Source organism: Thamnophis sirtalis, unplaced genomic scaffold (genome assembly GCF_051295495.1).
Source record: "Thamnophis sirtalis isolate CommonGarterSnake01/CBP01778 unplaced genomic scaffold, rThaSir2_p1.2 scaffold_3, whole genome shotgun sequence".
Taxonomy (NCBI): Eukaryota; Metazoa; Chordata; class Lepidosauria; order Squamata; family Natricidae; genus Thamnophis; species Thamnophis sirtalis.
The window spans coordinates 159598038-159625723 of record NW_028261383.1 but is presented as its reverse complement, the minus strand read 5'-3'; the positions used below and the strand labels follow the sequence as shown (position 1 = coordinate 159625723).

The 27686-nt window shown below is 40.1% G+C and overlaps 1 protein-coding gene across 9 annotated transcripts in view; it reads right to left on the bottom strand.

Annotated features, from left to right (window-relative positions):
• The window catches only part of R3HDM2 (R3H domain containing 2), a 181385-nt gene that overhangs the window by 93850 nt on the left and 59849 nt on the right, over nt 1–27686 (bottom strand). The window contains exon 1 of one of the 9 annotated variants that reach the window (XM_087710601.1): nt 22304–22417. The exons of the other annotated variants lie outside the window; for them this stretch is intronic. The gene's annotated coding sequence lies outside the window, so the exon portion shown is untranslated. Of the gene's footprint in view, nt 1–22303; nt 22418–27686 lie in introns of those variants that run through there. 9 annotated transcript variants of the gene reach the window in all.

Genomic DNA, 27686 nt, shown 5'->3' with positions numbered 1-27686 from the left:
CAGCACTAGGGATTCAAACCACTGAACTGCCGACCTTCTGATCGACAAGCTCAGCGTCTTAGCCACTGAGCCACCGCATCCCGCTAAGAGATACAGACATACAATAAGTTCTCTTTTTGTAGTGTTTGTTTTAAGATGTTATTAGGGGCCGTGATGGCTCACGTGGTAAGACGCTGTGTCTGCACGCCGCTAAGGTCAACAGCTCAGTGGCTCGATTCCTGTGAGTTAATAAACCACGGAGGGACAAGAAAGGAGCATCCCCTGATTGCCTACCAGCATTCAGGCATCCTGCAAGTAAAGATAACATCACCAAAAAAAAAAATCATTTTCAAAGAAGCAACCAGCCACCTCGGTGATTCTTGGCTAACACGTGCCGTATGCTAAACGAAATAAATAAGATGCTTTTCTAAAGAAGGAGCATGTCACATCCAAAATTAATTATATCAATATAACAGCTTTATTTATTTCTCATTCTATACCATTTCAAGATTGCTTGCAACTATTTGAAAAGTAAACAAAGCACAGCAAAGGGTAAGGGGTGCATTTGTGATAGAAAACTTCCTTACTACTCATGCATTTTATTGTGTACATTTTTCCTGACACAGATTAAACTTCAAACACCGTGGAAGAAGCTACATCAGTTACATACAGTTGCCTAATAATTGCGTACATTAAGGAAGAACTTCACAAACTATCAACAGAACAGAAACAATAATTTATCTAGCATACACAGTTTGCTTCCCATTCAAATAGCTACTAAGGATTTCAATTTCAGAAACATCTCATTTACATTTGTAAAAGTCTGACAACTAGGAAAAGAATTCCCTAAAGGTGTCAAAATCTGACACCCACTAGGCCTGCTTTATCTTATCTTGCCACAGGTGAAGGAAAATATAATGTCTGCAGATACTGGCTTCTGGGAATCATTTGTATGCTAACATTTACATAGATTGACCAACGTCCCTACTACCTATAAAAAATTAGGGTAAAGATGATTGTGACATAGACCCTTCTAGTATGAGAAATAGCTGACTAGAAAATAATAGAAAGCAAACACAGGCTATACTTCCAAAGATATGGCAAACCTGCTGAAGTTTATTCTTCCTCATCTTTGGAATGATCAGGGACAGGGGTTGAAAACCAAAACAGACTCTTCAGCGTCTCAGCAATCTAAGCCAAAATTCAAAGTAAAATTCAAAATAAAATATCTAACCAGGGATGTAAACGGATTTCGTAGCATCAATTTAAGACTTGTTTCTCAGCTCTCAGATATGTGTGAGGAAATGAATATGTGGAGGGAGGGAGGGGAGAGACAGACAGACAGACAGACAGACAGACAGACAGACGGACAGAGAACTAATACAAACTAAGGTACAATGAGAAAGAAAAAAAGATAAAGGAAGAAATAAAAGGCTAAAGGTACAAAAAGAGGAAAGTAAAGAAGAAAAAATAAAGTGGAAAAAGAAAATATCAAAAAATATAAAACAGTAGCTTCTAATCGTCTTTAAAGCAGTTTGAATTTGAATTTGAATTTACTTTATTTGTATGCCGCCCTTTTCCCTGAGGGGACTCAGGGCGGCTCACAATTCAAGGGGGGGGGGGAACAAACGAGTTACAGAACATAGAGACCATACAAAGCTAAAAACACAACAATCATACCATTCGGAGTGGGGCTGTAATAAGTATATTTATATTCTAACCTCTTTCTCTAAGGTTACATCATGACTCTTCCTTCTATTATCTATTCTGCCTAATCAACAAAACCATAAATCATAAGTTCATTTTTTAATGCAAAAGATCCATAATTCTTCTGGTGACTGATAGACCCAGAAAGCACTGGGAACTGCTGATATACTGCAGTAACTACCATTCCTACAGTCTCGGGTGCTGCAAGGGGTTGCATTGGCCCAAACAGACCCTGTGTGCAATCTGGGACTGCTCCTGGATTCATAACTCCCGCTCAAGGAGCAGAGAGCAGTCGCGGCTAGGAGGCCCTTTGCATAATTTCATATTGTGCTCCAGTTGCACCCATCCCTGGATCAAGGGGCCCTAGTCACAGTGACTCTTGCCCTGGACACCACCCAACTGGATGATTGCAATGCACTCTACATCAATAAAAGATTTCATGCCAAGAGTCTAAAACAGCCACCCAGCTTCAACTATAAATGGATAAGCAACTGTTTATTTGTGTATTCTCTTCCCCACTTTCTTCCTTCTGAGGAAGGCATTCCAACTTGAAAAGCTCGTTCTCTTCTCTTCCCCCTAAATGCACTTGAGTCCTCACCTAATGACTATTTGTTCAGCGACCTTTCGAAGTTACGATAGTGCTGGGTGAATAGTAGTTGCAACTGGTCCTCAAAAGTTATGGCCATAATGGTCACATGATCAAAATTCAGAGTCCTGGCAGTCTGCCTGCATTTACGATCATGACATGTGCAACTCCCCCCCCCCTTCATCTCTGCCCTTTCAGCCACCCCACACTCCGCCATCCTCACTGTGTGCACTTCATTGCCTCTGCCACTGCTACCGTCCCCAGCTGACCTATTTCCGTGGGAAATTGCTATAGAAGCCAGTTATAGATGTTCCTCATTCACAAGATGCTGGTTGACGTGTCAAATTAAAAAAAAGAAACCTACTGTTTCACCCAAGTGCTTTATTAAAAGGAGGGGATGGGGAAGAAAGAAAAAAAAAAAACCTCTTTCGTTAAAAGATTTCTCTTTCTATGTGAATGAGTCAGCCACGCTTCCCTCAGGACAAACATGGATTGGAGCAAGAAGGCAGCTGACTATGATGCACTGTGGCCTTTAAGGTTTGTGGAAAACGTTGGAGGTTCAGAGGAGCTGGGCAAAAGGAAAATTGGAGGTGTGGTGGTAGTGGGAGACGTGCATTAGAAAAGGCAGCAGCACCAGGCAAATAAGACAAATTACAAAGAACATAAGAGAAGCTACAGCAGTAACAAGCAGAGAAAGCAGGAAGGGAAGCACAGAAAAGAAATATTAGGTTTTTTGTCTAGTTTGTAGGTGTAAGGCAAAGAGAATAAAACCTAACACCTTGAGCACAGGGAGACAAAATTGATTCTGTTACCCTAACTCCGTGATGGTGAACCTGTGGCATGCAGACGGCATGAGCGTCGTCACCCCAGGTCTGTGGCATTTCTTTGGTGAGCTTCTGTTTCTCGGCAAACGATGAAACAGCAGCTCATAAAAGACAAAAAAATCTGCCAGTGTTGGGATGCCCCACATCGTGCCAGCCAGCTGGTCTTTTAGTCTCTGCTGCAGATGTTTGTGCGCACATCAGCACATGCATGTACACTTGTCCACACATGCACAAGCACATGAAAGGTGCATTTGCATGCACCTTTCAGTTTGGGCATGTGCACACATGTGCAGTTTGGGCACTCGGTGTCTAAAAGGTTCGCCATCACTGCCCCAATGCTAACCCTAACCCCAAGCTTAAGTATGCAGAAGGCATGTTTTCATCATGAATGGAATTGCATTGGGATGTTTCAATTTAATTAATAACTGTTGTCATCCTCCCCCCCAACACACACATACACACACATTCCCAGGATGTTACTTGAGCATTTCCTGAAGCAAAGAAAGGAGCCATTTACCCATCTTCAAAATACGTAATTAAATTAATGAAATCAATCTGTCTTGGGCTGGCTATCATTCATGGCAGCCTTCCATTCCTGCTGTTAATCAAAAAATGAAATACATAAAATACCAGGTTGATATCAGCAACGACACCCAGCCAATATCAAGGAATCGTTTTTATAGGGCGGTCAAAACGCTCTCAGGTTGACATATTACAATAATAAAATGCACTCTGGATCTGAAATGTTCTGTTTTGTGGGAATTTCACTTGAACTCTGCAATGTATCTCTTTGTGCATATAGCAGATTAACAAAATAACAGAGTTGGAAGAGACCTCGGAGGTCCAACCCCTTGCTCAAGCAGGAAACCCTATACCATTTCAGACAAAAAGTTGTCCAATCTCTTCTTTAAAACCTCCCGTGTTGGAGCAGCCACAACTTCTGGAAGCTCTTTACGTTTGGCGGTAAAAATCTACCAAATAAAAAATCTCCTAAATTCCTTTATTTTGGGTCTTCAAAGTAAAGCACATATCAAATTCTTTAACTGATAATTTATGGAGCTATGGTATACAGTTTGTTTTGGAATGTCACATCTGTGAGTTTCAAATCCTTTTCATACTTTATCATCCTGCTTTGCCACCCAGGTGCCTCCAGGAAATGTACAAACATGCCATAAAGTCAACTACTTTGCACTCTACTTTAAGTAAACAACACAGTTCTCCTATGCATCTATTTCTATTCCCAATATTATAACTCACAAACTCGCAACTCACAAACAGGCCACTCCACACTTAATATTGTGAGGCACCTTTGGCGAGATTGGCAGCATATAAGTCTAATAAATAAATATAATGGATAAATAAAATACATTTCCAGGAGGCAGGAATGAAATGATGCAAAAATATTAGGTTAGTATTTATTTATTTATTTTAAATTCAAGACATGACTGGAAGTTTCGCCTGAGAAACAGATTGGCCTAGCTAGCCAGATAATATTACTGTCCCAGCCCAGATAACAATTAAAAAAAAACTGCAAACGTTCTCCAAGAAAATATTCTTCCCAAAACTTTGGACAATCTAAAATATGCTAATGTTCTTCCTACCTGGTATTTTGACAGTAACCTTTTAGAAAGAAGCCTAGCACATTTTATAAGGTGAGTTGCTGGATCAGCCAGCCTGGGTAAAGGTCACTACGTTCTTCCTCCCATCCCACATTAACACAGAAGTAAATAAAAAGAAATTGGATAGGAAAACGCTTCCTATCCGGGGGGGGGGGAGGAGTGTTTCCAGACAAATAAAAGACTGGCAATTAAAAATTGACACTGACTAAAAGCTGTCTTCATATGGGCCTGTTCAGTTGAAAGAGTTGGCAAAAACATAGTTTTTGTTTTCTTTCTTTCTAACGCAAAATCATCGGTGGTGGGAAGAGATCGCTATAGTCCAGAGCAGCTCTCTTCTGTCGCTTAAGTATTCGGTTCTATAGCTCTACACAAGGATTTGAGGTCAACATCACATCTTTCTGAATTGGTACCTCCTGCAAGGTTAAATGATGATGCTTTTGCTTCCTATTTATTCATTGGCCTCTGGGTCAGCCAATCTGAATCATGCTGCCATGGCAACGGTCTCTTATCACTATGAGCGACAAGGCATCTTTTATTTTTAAATTCACATCTAGGTTCCTAAGTTTCTTTATAAAACAAAAAACAAACAAAAATGAGAAAAAAAGTTGTTCCATGGGCCTGCCACGCAAGACCCATTGGAAGTAAACAGGATTGCTTCTTTCATTTAAAGCTGCTAGGTACACTCCGAGCTTAAGGGAAGGTATGGAAAAGCTTCATTTCTGTAAGTGGGTGTACAGGATGCTTGCAAGAACGGCAGTCTCGGCTTCTGTACACTTGTGGGTGGAGGTAAAATAGAACAAAGAGGCAAAGATGCTTTGATTCAGTTGCAGATGCTTTAACCTGAATTCCTTTAGTTACAGTGGCCTACATACAGCCTGGGAAATGGGAAAGGAAAAGGAATACTGTCCTGCTGTTGCTCTGAGATTTTCATACAGGTCAAAATAATAGACCTATTTTATTCAAAGGGTATTTTTTTAACTACTTTGTTGATAAACGTGAGGTACAAAAGTTGAATTCTTACTACCCTGACATCTTCGTGTGGGCTTGAATCCTGACATTCTTCTATTCTACAATCCCCTGGTGTTGCCGCATCAATTATCCACACTTTATTCTTTTCAACCACAGTTAAATCTGGTGTGTTGTGTTCCAAGACGTTTATCAATTTGTATTTAGAAATCTCTCAATATTTTAAACCTGCACATCTTTTACAACTTTTTCCACTCTTACTTTGCCACCCATGGCACCTGGTAATTTTTATAGATGTTCCAGTGAGTAGACTATTTTATATCATTGTTTAGCATCTGCCTGTGTTGTCGCCTTGCATGAGATGTCTATATGAGCTACTGGGGGGGGGGGGGTTGTGCTTCTTTGCACAATGTTTTGAGTCATTTGATGGTTTTTCTATTCTGGCCTTGGTTGCATTCGTTCAAATAGCTTGCTCTTGAGCAGCCAAAATCAAGCTGCCAGGCTTTTTTTCTTTTTTAATGTTCCAGTTGTAAACCATTGCCACATTCACCGTTTGTTTCCCGTTTTCAGTTAGTAAATGCATTTTTAATTTGCAGCAGGACTTGCTGTTGTTGTTTTTTATTTAATCAGCCAACACATGATTTCCTTCTTCAACAGCTGGTCTGACTTGAAGTAAACCACTGCCTCAATTTCTGTGGGGTAGGAATACTCTATCAATATCACTATGGGGGATGTCATGCGTCAGGAATAGTCATGAGCTTTCTTGTTTTCTAGTCCGAACTATTCAGTTCAGCTTGTGTACAATTAATAATTCCAGCGGAGGGTATTGTATAACAGATGTAATCCAGGTATTGATGATTTTGGTAGTGTTTCCACTGATCAATTTAGCAATTTTTTTTCACACTTTGGGTGTATTCTCATTTTTAACTTGCCCATGCTTGATATTATCCAACTGTAAAATGCTCAGATACCTCTAAGTTCCATCCTGATGGTTTGGCCATTAGTTATTTTAATTCCATTACTATTCATCATTTTTACCCCCGTTTATTGCTATTGTACCACATTTCTCTAATGTTCTTTACACATTTCTCAGTGCCAATTCCATTGCTGTATCTCTGCTAAACATTCTTGCAATGTTTGTCAATGAGTGGATTTCAATTTCTGGTTTCAAATAAAGCTTCATTCATATAGAACAAATCTGGGGTTTCGTTAGTATCTATTTCTGGTTTTGACAGGATTTTTTCTTCAAAATCACTGTAAGTTGGATAGTAGTAATAACAAATAATGAGTAATAATGAGTCAAAGATGCCTCTGATAGTTGACACACCCATCTTTTTTTCATTGCCGACCACCAATTCTGTCTTCGTTATTTTTTCTATAAACATTCTACATTACATCAGACTTCACTGCAAAGTGGCCATTTATGATCCTAATTAGCGCTTCCATCAGCAAACTAAATACCCATAGAACTAGTATAATCCACACCACTCAACCCGTCTCTGCTACATTTGGTATACTGAATTATTTTATCTGTACTTTTTCAGGTTATTTCTTTTTAATATTTTCAAGCACGTACAAGAGAACTTCTTTTGGTCTGAAATAATTTGCGTCGGCACTTGACTCCACTTAGAAAGATAATCAACTCCTCTCGTTGCTACCATTACTCCTGTAAGGCAGTGGCATGCACATTTCTGCCCAATCATAACTGCATTAAAATCTTAGCATTCTGAATTGACTTTATTGAATATAATCACTTCAATAGTGGTAAGGAAATACTTAAAAAGCGAACCAAGAAGTTAGCTTTTTGAGACAATAGTGTACCACTTTACATTTTTCTCCATCTAATTAGTTAAGTCTGCTTTTCTATATACTGGTTATGGTAATGCTATGATCGTATAGCTTGGTTTAAAACACTGACATGGGACCTAGCTACTTTTCAGCCCAATTAAATGACAGAAAAGTGTCTACAGAGAGAGATTACTTAAAAATTACTTAAAAACTGAGTGGGAGAAAACATCTTAGATTAACTGCAGCAACCATGATGGAGATAGACACCTTCTTTCTGTCTAATAGTCTTATTGAGAGTGAGAGGGTTATGATTAGGGATCCAGTAAGATAAAGACAAATCGTTATTATTTAAAGGCAGTCTAGGAAGAATTCATCCAAGTGCCTCCTTTGCTACTCTCCTCCACTTGAACATACAAATTCTGAATCAATGCTGAATATTATTCAGCTAACCTGAGAGATACTCCGCATAGCTTCCTCCAAATTTTAGCAAGAGCAGAGTAAATTGCCGTTGCTTTTGTGTTCCTCTAAGTTCTGCAAAAATCAAGAAAAGGATGAAGCTATGCTCTTATTGTATTTCAAAGTAAGCCAACCTTACTTTGCCGGTGTGTCCCCTACAGATATGTTGACTTTGGCTGGCAAAACTAGGGCCCAGGAGGACAATATTGAGAATTCTGTGAGACAGTTCAAACATCTGGAGGGCACTCAGGTTGGAGGAGACTCTGCTGTGTTGTGAAAAAAGTCAGAAGCAATGAGACCGATTTTAGTGATTAAATTTTATTGAGCCTTGAGCATCCAGAAAACTCCATTTCCTTAAGAAAGCAACTTTCTAACTGACTGCTATGCTAGTCAGCTAGAAGAAGCTATGTCCTGGGACTCTCGATTCCGAGAGATTCTTTAAACACTAAAATTGACACTTGGATTGTGTTTTGCCTTTTACTACGTTGCCTTTGGCTATTTTAATCCTGTATTTGTCAGTAGCAATGATGGTCAGAGTTTGCAGCAGTATTGATGGGATATACATTTTAAAGTAAAAATAAAGGCATACAGGGCAGCTATTCCTCTTCCTTGGGGAAAACCTTACTGTCATTTAAGAACCCCAGGCTTAAATGCATTACTTCTTGGAAGAATCCATTCTCTTCTTTTCCTTCTCTTTGTCCCAAGTTACTCTAATATGTGAGCACTTAAAGATTTCTGGTATTCATTGTAAACCAGAAAAACTGCTGGAATTCTACCCGGTAAAAATAATTGAATCTGGAAAAATATAACGAATGAAAGGCACAGGGGTCCATTTATTCTAGTCTGTGTGAGATCATTAGCAATGCGCCATTGCTCTTCAGCAGAATTTCCTTTTAAGTAGATCTGGGGTGCACAATCTTTTTCTGACTCAAGGCTACACTTGGGCTTTGAGATGCATTACTGGGGGTCACATTCCCTAAAGTGGCTGGAGACAAAACAAACAAGGATTACAGCTGGATTTCATTTAATTAAAATAACTCAATATCATTTGGTTACTCTTCATTCATTTAATAATTTCCCTCCTGCTATCACAATATAATAGGGGTTGTGGGTTCCATGAGGCCCTGGAAATATAGTAACACACTCCAGATCCAGATCCTGTTGAAATATCTTGTATCTATTGGCTAAAGATAGAGCAGAAGATATTTAACAACTTTACTGTGGATAGACAGTCATTTCACACTCTATTCTCAGAGCAGTTGTTAGATATTTTGGAGAAAAACAACAGGAGGTCTTCTGACTTCCAGGTGCTTTAGCACCTCAAATTAGTTCAGGAAATTAATTAAAGTTTACTGTCATGATGGATTGTTCATGGTTTTTTTCATAAGTAGCATTAAATTCATAGAAACAAACTAAGCTTGGAAACTCTATTAAACAAAGGAAATATCAATTCTCACCTTTTGTAGCATCTTTATAACACTTTCAGATGTTATCTAAATTATATAGTCTGTAATATAGCATGCTCAGTTATGCTGACCTCCTCCAACCCATTCAAAGCAAAGCATAAATATGGCATACACAAACATTAACTATAACTCAACAAAGGCAGCTAATCAACTATTTCCAAGATTCTTATGTCATTCAACAGCCTGTCACAGAAAACTAAGATTGATGAAACTAAGATAGATATGTCCACAAATAAGTTTCAGTATTTATCAAATTGTCTATGCGTTGTCTACACATTTACTTATATGAATGCTAGAGGTGTTAAATGGTAACAGCTCCGTTAGACTCCAATGGAAGGAACTTGGGTCCACAGTTAAAGTATAAGAGAAATTTACAAACTCTTTAGAAGTATCTGCAGTCCTGTAATATAAGTGATATCTTGGCCTACTATCACAAGAACTTCATCTAGGTCTTATTGAAACAATAACCAATATATTGTATCATGCATTCATTGAACATATTAAATCATTTCACTACCTTTCCACTGTCATTGGAAAAAGTATGTGAAATCTCTTCCAAGGAGTCAACTGGCAGATTTTCCAAACTATGAAAAATTAATTATGTGAGGATTACACCATTGAAGAGAGCCAAGTTGGTATAGTATCTAAGGCATAAGCGAGAACTGCAAGGACTTGTCCAGACAGTTGCCAGGAGTCAATACTGACTTGAAAGCATCCTAAATAAATACTGTATATGCAAACATACAGATATATATTGCTCACACTGAATGTTTCATATCACCAAAGTCTGCTCTTTACCACTTAGATAAGTGACTCATCCTCTGATCAAAAGATATACTACAGATTTCATTGAAAGGTTTATCATGCCTTGGAGGTTGGAAATGGCTACAAAACCATTACCAAACACTTTTATTTCTATCAGTCCATGGCCAAGCAGATGGTATACAAATGGGGAACATGCAATACCATTGTTACTCTTGGAATGGTTATCCAACGAAAGTCACCCCAACAGCAAGACACACAATAATTACACTCTAACATCATAAAAGAAACTCAGAATAACAGCAATAGATCTGTAGGCCATATTTACTTTTATTTCCCTCAACAGTGAATGTTGATTGAATGTGTTCATTAAAGACATGACATTGTAACAGGGGTTGTTGGTGTTTTTCAAAGGGGGGGAGATGTTATTTACATATTTAACCAAAATCTCTGTATCTATAAATAAGATTTAGATAAAGTTTAGACCACAGAGTAAGTTGCAGTAGTTTAGGATTATAGATAAATAATTCACAAATCTTCTTTACCACTCTATGTTATTAAATCAAACTGCTAAATTATACGAAGCCTGGGGAAATTAGGCCTACAGAACCAGCACCAAAGATCCAGGTCTATAAGCAAAGAAAAATAAGTGGCCTAAAGTGAAGCTGCCAATCTTTTGCGTTGTAGAAAAATTATCACTATCATTTCATGGATAAAAAGTTCTAATTCAGACCATTTTTACAGTGAGGATTCTGTTGTTATCTTAGAGGAAAGCATAAAAAAATCTTGTGTTTGTTCGTTCATCATCACTGATAAACACTCTCTTGACACTGTGTGTTTTTATCTTTTTTAATCATGTTAAAATTAGAGGTGGTATGTCCAAAGATGACTGATCGGCCAATTTCAGCACAGAATGTTCTCACACATATTGGACAGACATGTGTGAAGGCACTGCAGTTGTTGCAGTAGTAGCTCTGGTCTTAACGTGGCTTGTACTTATGCTGTGCTTCAGCTGTGTGCCTTGCTTCATATGCTTGATAGCTCTTATAGATGAGGCCATGCCAGTAGGGCACTTTTGCGCCATCTTTTCCCAAGTGGTTGGGTCTATATTGAGCAATCTCAGGGAAGCCTTTAATGTATGTAATGAAGTGTTTCTTCTGTCTTCCACACTCACTTCTTCCAGCAGTGTGTTCCCCAAAAAGAAGCTGCTTGGATATGTGCTTGTCTGGCATATGAGTGACATGATCTGCCCAATGGATCTGTGCTCTTCAACCGGGTGTGGACTGATGGTAGACATGCTCTAGATAAAAATTTAGTATCTGGTATTTGATCTTGCCATCTGCTGCCCTGTTATCCTGCAAAATTAAGTAGTGTTGAAGTGTTTGAGCTTTCTTGCATGTCTTTGGTACAGAATCCACGTTGCATTGGCATACTAAGGATAGTAAGTACCACAGCGGATTCCTTGACCTTCCCACACAGTGGAGCGCAATCTATTAAAAGTAGAATTTGTCTCTGCTATTCCTGCAGGTTAACTTTTCCATCAACAGTCATTGCTTAGGAGAGGATACGTAATTAAACTGGTCCACTGCCTGTAGTTTCGGCCCTTTTTCTATGATTTGGGTTCCGTGTATGGCGCATGAGAAGCAAGATGGTGCCTGATTCTAGTCTTTTTGATGTTGATAGTAAGTTCAAAGTTGCCACAAGTCATAGAGAATTTATCAATATTGATTGGCACCACTGGTTCTAAGTATCACAGTGATCAGCAAAAAGGAAATCTCTCCGAACAGTTTCCTTCACTTTGGAGATAGGTTGAAGTTTCATCAGGTTGAAGAGCCTCCCATCTACTCTGTACTTGAGGCTGATTCCAGCATCACTGTCCCAGGAGGCATCTTTCAACAGGGCAAACAATATCATGCTGAACAGTGTGGTTGCAAGACCACAGTCGTGTTCAGTATCACTGGTGACTGGAAATGCCTTTAAGGATTCTCCATTGTCCAGCACCCTGACCAACATGCCACCATTGCAAATGATAATGACAATTGATAAATAATAAATGAATACTATCATTATAAAAAGAAACACCCTCTCACCTGTTTTCACTGCCTGCATAAACAAAACAAACCATATCAGGCAGCCACTTTCTTTATAACTACAGAGGCAAAATACAGTGGTAACCTAAGTAATGCTGTTTTATCGTTACGATGCAGTACAAACAACTAAGTAGTGATTATTATTTTCAAGAAAAGCAGCAAAAAAATATCCACATCTAGAAGAATCTCACTCTCAATCAATTTTCAATAATAACAATAAAACATTGGTGATAATTATTAGAACAAGCTCCCTATCAAGATGTGTTGAAGAAACACTTAGCTAAGATGTGCCAAAGTTCAGATAGGTAACATTTTCATTGTGGCAGCATCCTGAACTGTTGGCTCTAAATACCTAATTCAGGAATAAAGAATTAAAACTCTGTGATGTCCAAATTGTATCATTCCCAACAATAAAGCAATTTCATTGAAGTCCAAATGTACAGATGCATTACATATTGAATTTCCAATAATCCAATTCTTTGGCAGCTGAAAAAAATTGTCACCTGGTAATGATCGACAAGTGATTTCATAAAAACTTTGTTTCACGCAGTCAAGAAAATATATATTTCAGACAACTATCTGGAAGTACAGGAATAGCTTCTTCTTAACTTCCTCTTTTACCACTTCTACTGTTGAGGGAGATTCAAAGTTCTGTCTCTTGATCTTCTGGCGGCCTCACTCATTGTTAATTGATGTTACAGTTGTGTGTCTTTGATATTGTTCCTCATCTTCTTCTGGGTCTGCCTTGTGTTCTTTGACCTTCTCTTTTTGTATATGCTTTGTGTGGTATAGAGTCCCATGGCAACCTCTCTTTAATTTGCTTTCTTTGTATGTAGTTTAAGATTGGTTCTATGCTAATTCTTTCTCTTATGGTCTCATTTCTGATTTTATGTCTTCTGGTCACTCCAGCAGCTTTCTTCAAACATCTCATTTCCCTGGTGACTAACCTTTGTTTATGTTTTGTTGTAAGTGTCTATATTTGGCAATATATGGGATGGGGATGAATATGCTTTGTATGACTTGCTTCTTTGTGCTGATCAGTACTGCCTTATGTTGTAGGAGTGAAGCAAGCTGTTCTAATACTTCACTTACCTTACTGCATCATATGTTAATCTCTTCATACATTTCACCATCTTCAGTGAATGTTATTCCTAGATATTTGAACTTTGATACATACTTTATGCTTGTTCCTTCTAATACTATGTTTAGGGTATATTGTTTTCTTCCTATAAGCAAGCATACAGGAATAGCACAAGAACACACACACATACGGGGCTGAGTTGGAATTGTGCCACCACTATCAATCATATCACTCCCTAAATTTCCCTTTAAGAATAAAATGGGTGTTGGTTCTGACCTGAGATGCCCGTTCTCAGAGCGGTGGAGATAGCATCCAGGAATGGGTTAACTCCATCCAGCTGTCATGTTCCGGCATTCACGTTGCATATAAACAGAGATTCAGTTTGTTTGGTGAAAAACCTTTATCTCTATCTAAGAAACTACGTGATAACCAGCACTAAATGACAATGATACAAAGGTAATCAAATCCAAGTCAGTTCTAACCAAGTTAACACCATCACCCATATATATATATACCATTACCCCTCCCAGCTCCACCCACAACTCCACCCAGATGACACCCACCCACCATCACCAATCACCATGACCCACACCCTCAGCCACACCCCCACTCAGTGTCATCATAGCCAATTTCCTGGTTAGCCACATCCGAGCAAAAGAGTTACATCAGAGTAGGCAGTTGCACCTGAGTAGAAGAGCCACATGCAGCTACAGGCTCAATCGACATCAGAGAGGCAACATCAACGTGGCAACATTAGTGGCGTGTAAGCATGGCCAAGCGGGCATGGTGATGGACAGGTTCCCCCTGGATGGCAGCCTGAGGGCTGACATGCCGCCCCTCTACCAGTGGAGAGGATTCTGGAAGACAAAAAGCGCTATTAGCAGTATCCTCTATAGGTTTATCAGGGTATCGACGATGGAACCGGGTGATCAGGCATGGTGCGCGCACCTCAGATGACCTCACCCACGATGCATCTGTAAACGGGTATCCCTTCCAAACTACTAGATACTGTAAAGTGCCATGACGACGACGGGAATCTACTATCTGTTTGATTTCATAATGGCGTTTCACCATCAACCTGCACCGGAGACAGTGGTGTTGGAAGATTACGCAGCCTAGTGGTGGTCACCGGTTTGAGTAAACTGCTGTGAAACACTGGGTGGGTTTTCCTCAACATGGGAGGCAGCTTTAATTCTACTGTGGCCTGATTAATTACTCTGACGATTGGGAATGGACCTATGAACTTGGGACCCAGCTTACGACAGGGCACTTTAAGGCATATATACTTGGTAGAGAAAAATACCTTATCCCTGACCCGAAACGTTGGTTGTGGACTGTGTTTCTTGTCAGCGTGTCTCTTGTACATGTCTGCTGAAACCCACAATGCTTTTCGGACATTTTCCCACACTGGATACATGTAGTCTATCCATTCCTTTATAGTTCTGTGATCAGCAGTGGCTTGAGGACATTCAGGTATAGCCATGAAATCAAGCCTCCAGGTTCTTGTGGTCAGTCCATACCTCGAAGGGGACCGTAGCCCCCTCGAGTAAGTGCCTCCATGTAAGCAGCACCCATCACAACGCAAAAGCCTCCTTTTCCCATATAGCCCATCGTTGTTCTGTGTCACTTAGTTTGCGGGAGGTATAGGCACATGGCTGCAGCTCTCCTTTTTCATTTAGTTGGAGTAAGGCAGCTCCCACTGCTATATTGCTCGCATCTGCCTGCACTATAAATTTCCTGGCTGGATCAGGATGTCTCAATATTGGCTCATGTGCGAACAATCCCTTCAATGTTTCAAACACTTTTTGACAAACCAGATCCCACTGTAAGGGTTGACTTGGACGAGGCTTTCTGGCAAGGTGTCTTGTTTTCAATAGGTCAGTAAGGGGTAAAGCCACCTTGACAAATGATGGTATAAACTGATGGTAGAAGTTGGCAAATCCCAAGCTCTGTAATTGTTTCTGAGTTCTTGGAGCCTGCCTCTCCATTACCGCCTGTATCTTTGCCGGATCCATTTCTATTCCCGCCTTGGAAACTCTATAGCCTAAGTAGTCCAAACGGGTCTGGTGGAATTCACATTTGGATACTTTGACATACAATTAGGCTTTTAACAATTTGGTCAGAACGTCCCTTACCAATTTTATGTGCTGATCCATGGTCTTCGTGTAAATCAAAATATCGTCCAGGTAAACGAGTACACTTTTATAGAGATGTTCATGCAGTACCTCGTTTATTAATTGCATGAACACCGCCGGTGCCCCCTGTAACCCGAATGGCATCACCCGATATTGGTAGCTCCCCAGGGGACAATTAAAGGCTGTCTTCCACTCATCCCCTTCTTGGATCCTGACACGATAATAAGCCTCCCTCAGATCTAACTTAGTGAAAATCATTCCCTCAGATAAACGGGCCAGCATATCCTTTATGAGTGGCAGCTGGTACATATGCTCTATGGACACTCCGTTTATACCTCGAAAGTCAACACATAGACGCAGACCACCATCCTTTTTCTCTCTGAATAACACAGGGGCTGGCTGTATAAAACCCCGTGCCAAGTTCTTGTCAATATATTTTCTCATCTCCTCTAACTCTTTGGGTGTCATAGAGTACATCCTTGGCTTGGGGAGCTTGGCTCCTGGCACGATTTCAATAGCACAGTCAGTAGAACGGTGTGGAGGGAGGACGTTGCACTCTTTTTCACTAAAAACCTCAGCTAAATCGGTGTATTCCTCTGGGACCCCTACCAATTGGTCCACACCCTTCAACAGCTCTACCTCCTGCTGCTGACCATTCCCTGTGAGCCAACTTCCTCTGCTTATCTGTTCATGTGGAGGTGGTTCAGGGCCCACCCCAATGCGTATATACTGACAACCATCACCCCACCATATGAGGGGTGGCCACTTATCCAGCCATGCAAGGCCAAGTATAACAGTTTCCATCATCCATGGCACTACGATAAACCGGATTAACTCCCAATGGTCCTCAAGCTCTAGTCTGATTTTCTCTGTAATCTAGGTAGCTGTTGCCCCACCCAACACTGACCCATCTACTTGTTCAAACCGTAGGGGATGGGACAGGTTTCGAACTTTTATCCCCAACTCCCTCACCGTGCTTAGACTTATGAGGCAACGAGTACTCCCAGAATCAATTAAGGCATCATACGTTCAACGCCTCTGAGCAGTGAGGATAACAGGCACCCAGAAGGGTTTTATTGGCCTACTCACCATAGGATCATTTTCACCCTCTTCATCAGTTTCGCACCCTTCTGCTGGAGGACTTGCATATGCTAGATCTCAAGAGTCATCAACCCCCACTGTGGAGTTTTCAGTGGCAGCTTGCTGAATACCCCGAGATTTCTCCGGCATTTTCCTCATGGTTTTCCAGGCCATACTAGGTGGGACTGGACTCGCCTGGACTGGCTTAGGCTGTGCAGCTGGGGTCATTGTGTTGCAGTCTACTGCTCTGTGCCCAGGTTTTCCACACCAGAAACATATAATGGGAGGTCTGTTTGTTACTGTCTTTTCTGTTGACCTTGCTGCCGACGTCAAGGATCCCGGAGAATGGCTCACTGTACGGTCGAGGAAACGGCATGGTCTAGCATTTCCCTCATCTTTGGGTCTAAGGTCCCTCAACTCTGCTTCTAGTTCTGTAGTGGCTTGATACCAGGAGCACAGGTGGGGTTGTAGGCCTCGATATACACATGCCTGCCGGATTGATCTATCTAAGCTGATCTTAAACTGATATACTATACTCTCTGGCCAGCCTCTTAGTTTTCCCGACAACCGCTGGAAATCCCGTATATAATCAGCAACTGGTCGGCCCTTCTGGCATAATGCCATCAACTCCCCTTCAACCCTTTGTACCCGGGTCGGATCCTCAAACCGTTCTTGGAGGGCATCCAAAAAGAGACCACAATGCCGCAACTCTGGACTGTGTTCGCTGTAAAGGTCCGCGGCCCAATCTGCAGCCTCTCCCTCCAAGACCCCTGCAATGGCCATCACTATGGCCCATTGTGAAGTGTACAAATGGCCAACTCTGTCCATATGCTCTATCACGTGACCCAAGAAAATGGCTACTTTGTCTGGGTTACCATCGAAAGAGACCTTCAAGGAGGGAGGCTTCCAAGGATCCCCCCCCCACTATAGCCTGGCCTTGTCCACTTCCAGCTGGCCAAGTATAGACGGGATGGCCACTAGATACTGCCTGTGGTAGCCAACGTTGAATTTTGTCATCACTTAGCGGTTCCCTTTGCTGTTTGGGGGGAAGCCTCGAAGGCAACTGTGGATCCAGCTCCCTGCCACTGGCCTGGGTATATTCCTGGGTTGCACCCAACCTCAACTTTGGACTGGCTAGATGGAAGCCAGGGATAGGCTGGGAAGGGGGCTGTGATGTATTCCTGTTATCTGACCAGCTGTCCCCTCTGTTCTCTTGATAACCAGAACTGCTATCATGGAAGCTATCCTCCCCAAACCACTCCCTCAGACAATCCATCGTCCGGCTACCCAAGGCAGTGGAGGGTGACTCTTTATCTTCAGTCACCCTCCTTTCTCTCCACTGAGTGAGGTGACCCCGCCTGGAGAGAAGGCACAGGTAGTTCTGAGCTGGTTGTTAACCCTGCACACTTCCACCACTCATTCACTGGCACCACTGGTTGACATGTAGGAATACCCCAGTGGCAGAGGCCTGGTCTACCAAGGGACTCTCCTTACGTCTTACAGCTACCTCTGTTTCCTCCTCCTGTGTTGGAATGACCAAAGGAGTGACCTCAGGTAGGATCACTGTTGCTGCCTCTGCTCCTTCAGACATTATTCAGACCAAACAGAAACTGTGCCAAGTGAAGTATTGATAGGGGGTGAGAACTGACTTTTCTGTCACGTTCCGGCGTTCACGTTGCATACAAACAGAGATTCAGTTTGTTTGGTGAACATTTTTTATCTCTATCTAAGAAACTACGTGATAGCCAGCACTAAATGACAATGATACAAAGGTAATCAAATCGAAGTCAGTTCTAACCAAGTTAATACCATCACCCATATATATATACCATTACCTCACCCAGCTCAACCCACAACTCCACCCAGGTGACACCCACCCACCATCACCAATCACCATGACCCACACCCTCAGCCACACCCCCACTCAGTGTCATCATAGCCTCTTTCCTGGTTAGCTGCATCCCAGCAAAAGAGTTACATCAGAGTAGGCAGAAATAGAAAGAGATAGAGAGAGAAATACAGTAGGTAGGTAGGGAGAGAGAGAGAGAGTAGGTAGGTAGGTAGATGTTTCCAGGTGTATTTATCCATGTGCTGGAGAAGGAAATCGCTGATAATCTGCAGCACCTAAGACTTTGTTTCTGCTGGCACAGCACTTGATCAATGTAATTCTCATCAATCAGTTAAAGAGCTTTCTGAAAGGTTAAAAAAAAGTTTTTTCACTATGCAAACCTTCCAATGTGAAAATGGGCTTGTTTTTCCCCCCCAAAAAGGCATGAATAGCCTTGGGGGGCTTGCAGAGTACTCCTGGGGGGTGCCCCCCCCCAAATGAGCAAAAAATGGCCCATTTTTCACAAAAAAATTTTTTTAAAAAAATTGCATGCATAGCCTTATGGAGGCTTATAGAGTGGTCCTGGGGGCTGGGGGGAGCAAAATTCAGCAAAAAACAGTCCATATTTTGCTCATTTCTGCCCTCCCCAGCCCCCAGGAGCTCTGTGAAAGCCTCCATAAGGCTATGCATGGCCATTTTGGTGAAGCAGCGGGGCTTCGGGAGGCAAAAAATGCTGTATTCAGCGTATAAGACGCACCCACATTTTCAGCCTCTTTTTTGAGGAAAAAAGGTGTGTTTTATATTCTGAAAAATATGGTAGCTCTCTCCTCTTTATAGGCTAGCTAGTGTAAATTTCTACAAAAAGACAATATGTACAATATGTGCACCCAGATTGTTGGGGGCAATATGTTGACTCTGTAAACCACTTAAGAGATGGCTGTAAAGCACTGCGAAGCAGTATATAAGTCTAAGTGCTATCGCTATATGCATGCTGTAAAACCACCCCCAAATCTTCAAAATTGGCATCCAAAAGAATATTTATGAGAAAATAGGAAAGCAACTGGAATCTAGCATAACAAAACTTTACCATATGGTGCACTACTATGGAACGTTCTGGGGTTAACTTCTATTTACTGAATCCTACTAAGGAATAGGAAATGAAAACCAGCTATAATGTGTTGTCCTGAAATGGCCAACTAGCAGCTCCTAACTCTCATGGCTCAAAGGGGATATTTTATTCATTTCTATGAGGCACTGAGCTGCTGCCAGGGGAGAGAGAAGATGTCAGGATAAACATATTCTAAGTAAAACATACAGTTATGTACACAGCAATTTCAATCTTTGAATGTGATACTGAAAAACTATAGCCATTCTGCCAAGATGTCTGACAAGAAAATCCTTTATTCATTATTAAATTAAGACATAGATAAGAAACTCTATTCTTCCAGAATCAGAATAGTTAACTCTCTGAAAAAGATAGGGAGATCAGGATTATACAGAAATGCCTCTTGCTTTAATTATTTCCCAAGGTTATTTGGGGGATGGAGTGCTGACTCTAATAATAATAAAAACAAAATGTAATAGCCTTGACTTAAAATGTAATTAGTTTTGCAGAACATAGCAAAGGGTTTTCACCTTTCTTTTCACCCATTTCTGCTCAAAACAAACCCCTTTAGAGGTTACGCAAGGCAGAAACTGGATTGATTCTGTGTGTGACGCTTTCCTAGTTCGCTTCAAGCTTTACCAAAGGCTCATTAAAAATCCTTGTTTTTCCTTCATTTCTCCCCCTACTTATATCGATGCCCCTCCTATTTGAGGGCTGCGCCAAAACAAAGCATGGTCTTTCCCCTTTGATGACGTACATTCATAAGACAATTCCTTTCCAGTCTAGCCGTGAGACACAGACAGATATCAACATTTTTCAAAGAAATCCGCAAACGGTCCTCACATTAGCTTTAAGTATGAATTCTGACTATCTCACTGTTGCAAAGATGGAAATTAAGGAAAAATATTCCCCCTACCCAGCACAAGTACCAGTTTTACATCAGCTGACATTTCTCTCTTTTTTTTTTCAAAGCTATTAAGATGCAGATGGGAACTGCCATCAGTGACGTCAAAATAGTCTCTTGGCAACGATTAAGAGGGCCATCCACCATGGGGATTTCCTGAAAATTTAGCATGAAAATTACCCACCTCCTCTGTAATGTCAAGATGTGCGACACTGCACTGGAATTCCTTTTAACCCATTCCTGCAGAGACAACACCTCCGCTTCCTGGCATCATCCGTTCTCTTTGCCCAATTCCCTTATTCTTTCAAATAACAACAGTGGGAGGGGGAACATTCTGGGGTTATTAGCCGCTGGTGAATACTGAACCAGCTGCTTCTTTCCGGAATAGGGGGATGAAAAAATATGCCCACTCATAAAAATAGCTCTTAACTCTTTCCCACCCAGAATGAGATGCTGCACAAAACGAGTTTGAGGGTTATATAATTTTACAGCAGCTAGATGAAATCCATTCGAGCTTTTCATTAACCATTGCTGTCCACTGGATATGCAGAATATTTAGCAACTGAATTAATAAATAAACAAAATACCAAACATGATGGGGGTGGGCACCCACAACCGAGCTAAGCTTGTGCTGAACAGCAAAGAAAGTTTCTAATGTTATAACATACATGCCAGCTTTTAGAAAAACAGGTTGCAGAGGTGCCCATCGACACTCAAAAAAAGACAGTACAAGCTTACATTGAATGTGCTGGGCGTGTTCACTTCTGACACATCCAAAAGCAAGGGACAAAGGCAAAATGAAGACAGAGACAGTTCTCAGCTGAGTTATCAAGTGCACTCAAGGGACCTTCTAATGGGAATGAGTCTTGAAACAGAGAGAAGTGGAAGTATGGCAACAGTAATTCAGCTTCCTCCCGTTCTTTCCTTTCCTGAATTTTGGCTTCAGAGAAACAAGAACAAATCTGAAGAGAACATCCACTTGCTAAAGTTCTTTCCATTCACCTTTGATGAAACCATCCAACTGAAGCAACTCTGCATTATTGACACCACTAGCTCATAAATTAACCTTCTATGGACACTGTAATGCTTCTTCGGCATTTCCATCAGCTAAAAGTACAGTTTTAGCATACTTATTTCAGACAAAGATGTTTGGAGGATCTGCCAATTGAACACCTAAGTGAACACACCCAGAAAAGTTCCGAGGAAATCCCGATTAGGCAGCCCAGTTCACTATAAAAATATAATATGACCATCATGACACACAGGGAAGAAAGCCAAAAAATGCATCCATTTCATCCTACTGTGTTCAATGACATACAAATTTGGCTGGCAGGTCACTCCAATTTAACAGCCGTGATCTTTGAATCTGAACAAACCTATATTGCAAAAGCAAACCCCCTACAACGTACATAGTCAAAGTGCAGAAATTCAGAATAGGAGGGGAAGTGGATTCAAAAAGATGCTCACCTCATCCTCCAAACCAAAGAAAGAATGAAAATGTGTACAAAATTTCCTCATCAAGAATCCAGCAGGGAGAGTTTCTTCATGACACAAAAGAAAACAGTGCGTTTATGGGGGGGGGGGGATTCCCTTCTTCCCTCTAGGGTGAAAGAATAGCAATAACCAGCAAAACTGGTGACATGGAAGTCACCCAGACCCTGCAAGTCTGAAGAAGAAGCTGTGTGGAGGGAGAAGTCATGGAATCAGATATTCCTCATTCAGAAAGGGGGGGGGGGAGCCATTCACAAAATCCTCACCGAAGAGCAGGAACCCCCATCGCTGACGTATCATGATAGCCAGATAGCTGCACAATAGATTTACAAGGAATTGATTTGTTGCAATCGGCACAAGATTTCTCTTTTATCAGCCTCCCCCTCCCCACATCATTCCAAAATCATTAGTGACTTCATCCTAAAAATAAACTCACCCTGATGGAAACGGCAACTCCAAGTAGGTCATCTATTTCCCCTCCTCAACAGGGATCTCATTGCCAGGAACAGTGATCGGAGGAATCATGCCAGGGGCTCCTGGTTCTTGGAATTCCCCACCCCCCCCCCACCCTCTTCCGCGTCACTGCTGTGCCAGCCTTTCCAGCCCCCAGTGAAAAAAAGAAGGCTCCTCGCCACTTTCTACAGCAGCTAATTACTCCTGACAAACCATTCAGAAGGAAGCAAATCTCAGCTGCTGGAAGAGATGGCATAGAAAGCTCTGCCAATGGCAACTTCCACACACACCCCCTCTCTCTCCCATTCAAAGACTTATGCAGAATCGCCTCTGCAAGGCTCAGGATAAGCACTTTAAAGACACAGCACCCTCTTTTTCACCCTAAGAAACGTCAATTACAAAAGAACAATCAGATCAAAGGAAGGCTGAAGAAGCCCATAGAAGATACAATGGGCTTCCTGAGAAAGAGAAAGTTCTTGGTGCTGCCCAGTTGTTTTGATTCCATAAGGATTTGTATGTACGTTTGATTCATCTTTCATTTTGTTTACATTACTCTTCCCAAGCTTACAAGGAAGCGTCCACACTTCCAAGTGTGGACTTCGACTCCTAGAATTCCCTAGCCAGCCAGTCACTGTTGAGAGTCCCTAAGATGATCTATAAGATGGCTAGTTTGGAAAAGACAAGTGTACATGAATATAAAGGCTTCATTGCCAAGTTTCTACTTTAGAACATACTTCACCATCTTGCAAATATTCTCTCAGTCTACACAGTCCATCTTCATTATGCATATATACAATGTCCATATCGCTATTCCCTGTAAGTGGCATGAAACATCATGCGAAGTAGACCAAAAGATATGGTAAGCCAAAGAAATTAAAGATGCACCAGTATGTATTCGGAAAAGGCAGAACAGAAATATAAGGAGCTGGACCAAAAGAAATTAGCTGTAATAGGACCTAAGTGCAGCTAAATTGGTCGCATACATTTCCTGACTTTTTGCTGGCTCACAATACATTATACTAATATGATTTTTAATGCTAAAATAGTTGAGATTTTGCCTGCTAGGGATAGGTATCTGAAATTTAGAAGTAATCGCTACTAATGTTGGGGAGACAGGGAAGGAGGAGACTGCTATTTTGCAAATGTGATTTTGGGGTCCCTAAGAATTTTCTAACTCTTGGTTTAATATATTAAGTGACTGTGTAAACCAATATACATTTCAAAAACAAACAAGTGAAATAAAAATTAGCGAGTGGAAAGCTTGTTGCTATAGAGGAAAGGGAAACCAAACAAGGTTTGTTTTTTTTTAAATGAAAAAAACAAAATAGGCCCTTCCTTTAGTTCTCTCTCTATTAAAAAAAAATCAGTAAAAAAATCCAGGTGTCTCATGATCTGCCTTGTTTCAAAATAATGTGCTTGCAAATTTAAATCCTCTATGGATTTCTGTTTCCAGCTCCTCCTCTGTCTATCCCTTTTGGAGAATGGAGATACGGTTCTTTTTCAGCTATGGTACCAAGATTCGGATGCCGAGTGCAAAGTATTATTTCTGTTTGTGGGGGAGCCTGCTATAATATGACACTATACTGCACAGATACTGAGATGTTAATGCTTGAATACTGCTCTATTTTAGCAGAGGCAAGAAATTTAAAACGCTATGTAGTCAAAAATATTCAAAATGTCTTTGATTGGATTGGATATAATTGATGACACTCTCATTGCTGTGAAATATACTTTATGGATCTGCCTCAATCAAAACCAAGACAAAAATCTCTCAGTTAAACAAAAGAAAAATCTTATACAATTAAAAACATGGGATCAGAATCCCTGAAAGGCTCAATCTAGTGAAATCAAATCCTTCAGAGATTTCAGCGATCTTTTGCCACCAGGTTACCCACTATCCAAACACAAACAGCAATTCTGCATAAAATATGAAATATTGGGTTTGGAATCACAGGGCTGTTTTAAAAAGCATCTGCTTATTTCAGGGTTTGAAAAGGTTTTTCAGTGCTCCATATATAGTGGAAAGGGAAGGGAAGGCGGGGGGGAGGGGGGAGGATGTGCTAAAATAAAGGAAAAACATACAAATTTTTTAACAAGAGATTAAATCTTGACCTCATGGAGTTATATTGATTAATCAGGTCAATTAAAAAACCAATTTCTAGGTAAAAAGAGTGGACATATTTAATCCAGCCAGGATTTTGAATCAAGTCTAACAGAGTCTATCAAAATAAATCAATATTTTAGCAGCACCCAAGGCACAATAAATCCAAAAAGTTCTTCACCATTTGATAGATTCCAGTTTCATTTTATAATTTAACAACACTTTAACACTTATTTTTCTTTTCAATATCACATTAACAAATAAGAATATGAAATCAACTTCCAAATCTTGTATTTATTGGCCTTTATAGTTTACTTATGCTTGTTGTTATTAATTGCAAACTCGTGTCCGACCCATCATGACCCCATGGACAACGTTCCTCCAGGCCTTCCTGTCCTCTACCATGCTCTGAAGTCATTTAAGCTCATGCCTAAATGGCAGTCACTGCTTCAGTGACTCCATCCATCCTCATTCTCTGTTGTCCCTCTCTTCTTTTGCCCTCAATCTTTCCCAGCATTAGGCTCTTCTCCAGTGAGTCCTTCCTTCTCATTAGGTGGCCAAAGTTGGGAAGCACAATATTTTTGTATGACAATTATTGAGTAATTGTCTTATCATTCTAAATATGTTTTTCCTTCTGTCACTCTTTTTATGCACAAAATAAGACAATTATATATATTGCAAAATGGTTCATCAAAAATCTTAATTATGTACCTTAAAAAGCCAATAAATGGTGGATTACTTAAAACTTAATTGAAATGAAATACTTTTATAATTCAAAATTTCAAGTATCCCCAGTAATTCAGCATTCCTTTCTATGTGGCACATATGTACACCCTTTATAGAAAAATACCTGAAACTTCCTATTCACAGATACCCTTTCCTCTATAGCAACGCTTTGAAACTGTGTTGGAGTTTCTTAAAAATATCTATGGTTTCTCAATTAGAAGTCCAGGTATGGTAGACCAACTTTCCTTAAAACAAAGCAAAACCTTGCAAGCATTCTTTTGCAATATAAATTTGGTTGATTTCCAAAGAATGAATTGATATAAATCTAGATCAGTGTTTCTCAAACTTCATAATTTTAAGATGTGTGGACCTCAAGCTCCCAGAATTGTGGAAACTGAAGTTCATGCATCTTAAAAGTGGCCAAGATTAAAACAAAAAAACAACCACCAATCTAGATGAGCTAAACCTCAATTAACCTTAACTAAAAATGCCCTCCAGAACACAACCAAAACCAGTCTGACCTGGACAAATTTAGCGTGCTCCTATAATATTTACGTGCCCAAGAATCTGACATTTCCACAATCTGCAGAAGTTCCTGAATTGACAACATGATCTAGAGGGCTCATGACAATTGGCCATGGCCAACTCACCACGGCCAACTCACATTGGTCAACTTGCTACAGAACAATTCACTGTAGGACAACAGTTACACTAATATGAAAGAAATGGTGGAATAGAATGAATGATGAAATAATGAAATTGACGTTAAATTGGCCTGTGGCAAATTGGCCATGGCAAATTGGCCCCACAGCAAGTTGGCTGTTGCGAGTTGGCCCATTCTGTGATATAGAATAGCTGTCCCTGATAGTTAAAAGCTAAGATGAAAAAAAATTGCTCAAATGCATTGTATGCACTGAAATACCTACTCTCAGAAAGTGGGGGGATCACAGCTGACAGCTATTTCCAGGGTGGATAAAAATCAATGATTTTTTAAACATAAAAATATCACTTTTTTATTTAAATCATTTTTTTATTTAAATCAGATTTTTTTAATTATTTATTTTAATAAAATGCTTTTGGAATAAAAAGTCTATCTAAAGATAGTTTTCTAATAAAGATACATTAATAATTTAGTTTATTCAGCATGAAGGAGCATGAGGTTGTATATTCTGCAATATTGGGTCTGTCAGTGAGTCAACAGTGGGTCAGAGGAGGAGCTGCTGGGAAACAGAGATGACAGTTGCTCTTTAAAAATTATGATTTAAATCGAGTTGATTTAAATCAAGTCTTTTTACTAGTGATTTAAATTGTAATTTAAATCAATTTGATTTAATCAAGTCCACCCTGGCTATTTCTAAATGCTACAGAAAGAAAACTGTACATGGTTTTAATGCATTACTGTGAATTAAATACGAATGCAGGATATTTTAGCTTAGGCATGTTTATTTTATGTTACTTTGGATATTATTTAGAAAAATATGCAGTCAAACTAGATGCCAAACAAAGGCAGTCATCTACATCTTCACAAGGGAAAAATATTTTTGGATGTGGCACAGCTTATCCCTTTATTAAGAGGGGATGTTTTGCCCTTTTAAATCTAAGGTGAGCACCTTAAAAAGGAGGTCACATTATTCTATAACCTCTGAGGAGTCCTGAAATTCAGGATATGCAAGGCTCCTTAGGGACTTCAAATCAAAAATTCAGCATTTCCAAGAAGCAACAAATGTTTAAATGCCCCATTTTTCATACTCTCTAGCTCTTTTATAATATGAATGGGGTTTTGTCAAAAACAAAGACTCCCACAATGTTAATGTATAATAATGTTTCATTACACATTAAAAACAATATTACAGCAACTTTAACCAGCCACCTGAGCATGTATGAATTCCTACCTCAACATTAAAGTTTACAATAGAACTGGTCTCTGCACATAAATGTATATGGGCAATGCGTGTAAACAGCCCCATGACTGTCAGATCAAGTAAAGCAAGAAGAGCCACCAGCTGAACCCATTCACACTTTGTTTTGTAAATTTCATGTAATCCTTAAAAAAAAAGTATAATGGGTAAGTGGGAAGAATTACATTCTGCTACATAAAAATAATCATAAATGTTATTCAAATGGCAGTATTCATCCAAGAACATTCTACAATATGGTTGTATTCTCAGCTTTGAAATTTTTTGCCCAAGATTTTTTTGTCTCCACTGCTGGCACAAAATGTGATTTAAGTATTTAAAGTTCTTATGGTAGAGCTAAAACTGAGGTACAGTTCATTTTTGTCCATTCTTTGACCCTGAAATCAAGAAAACTCAAATTTGAAGACAGTTTCTCCATACAAAACCCAAGAGAGAAGCCAGCATAGTCTCCATCAAATTAACAACTTTATTGTTGTTTTCGTTTGTCTCAGCTATAGAAAAATAACTTCTACTCTCATCTTTATACAATGTTCTGAGTTCATATCTTAGAGAAGCAGAAAACTCCCCTCATGATCCACATAATGTCTGTCCTATTAGGGCCAAATTCCTTCCATTTCACATGT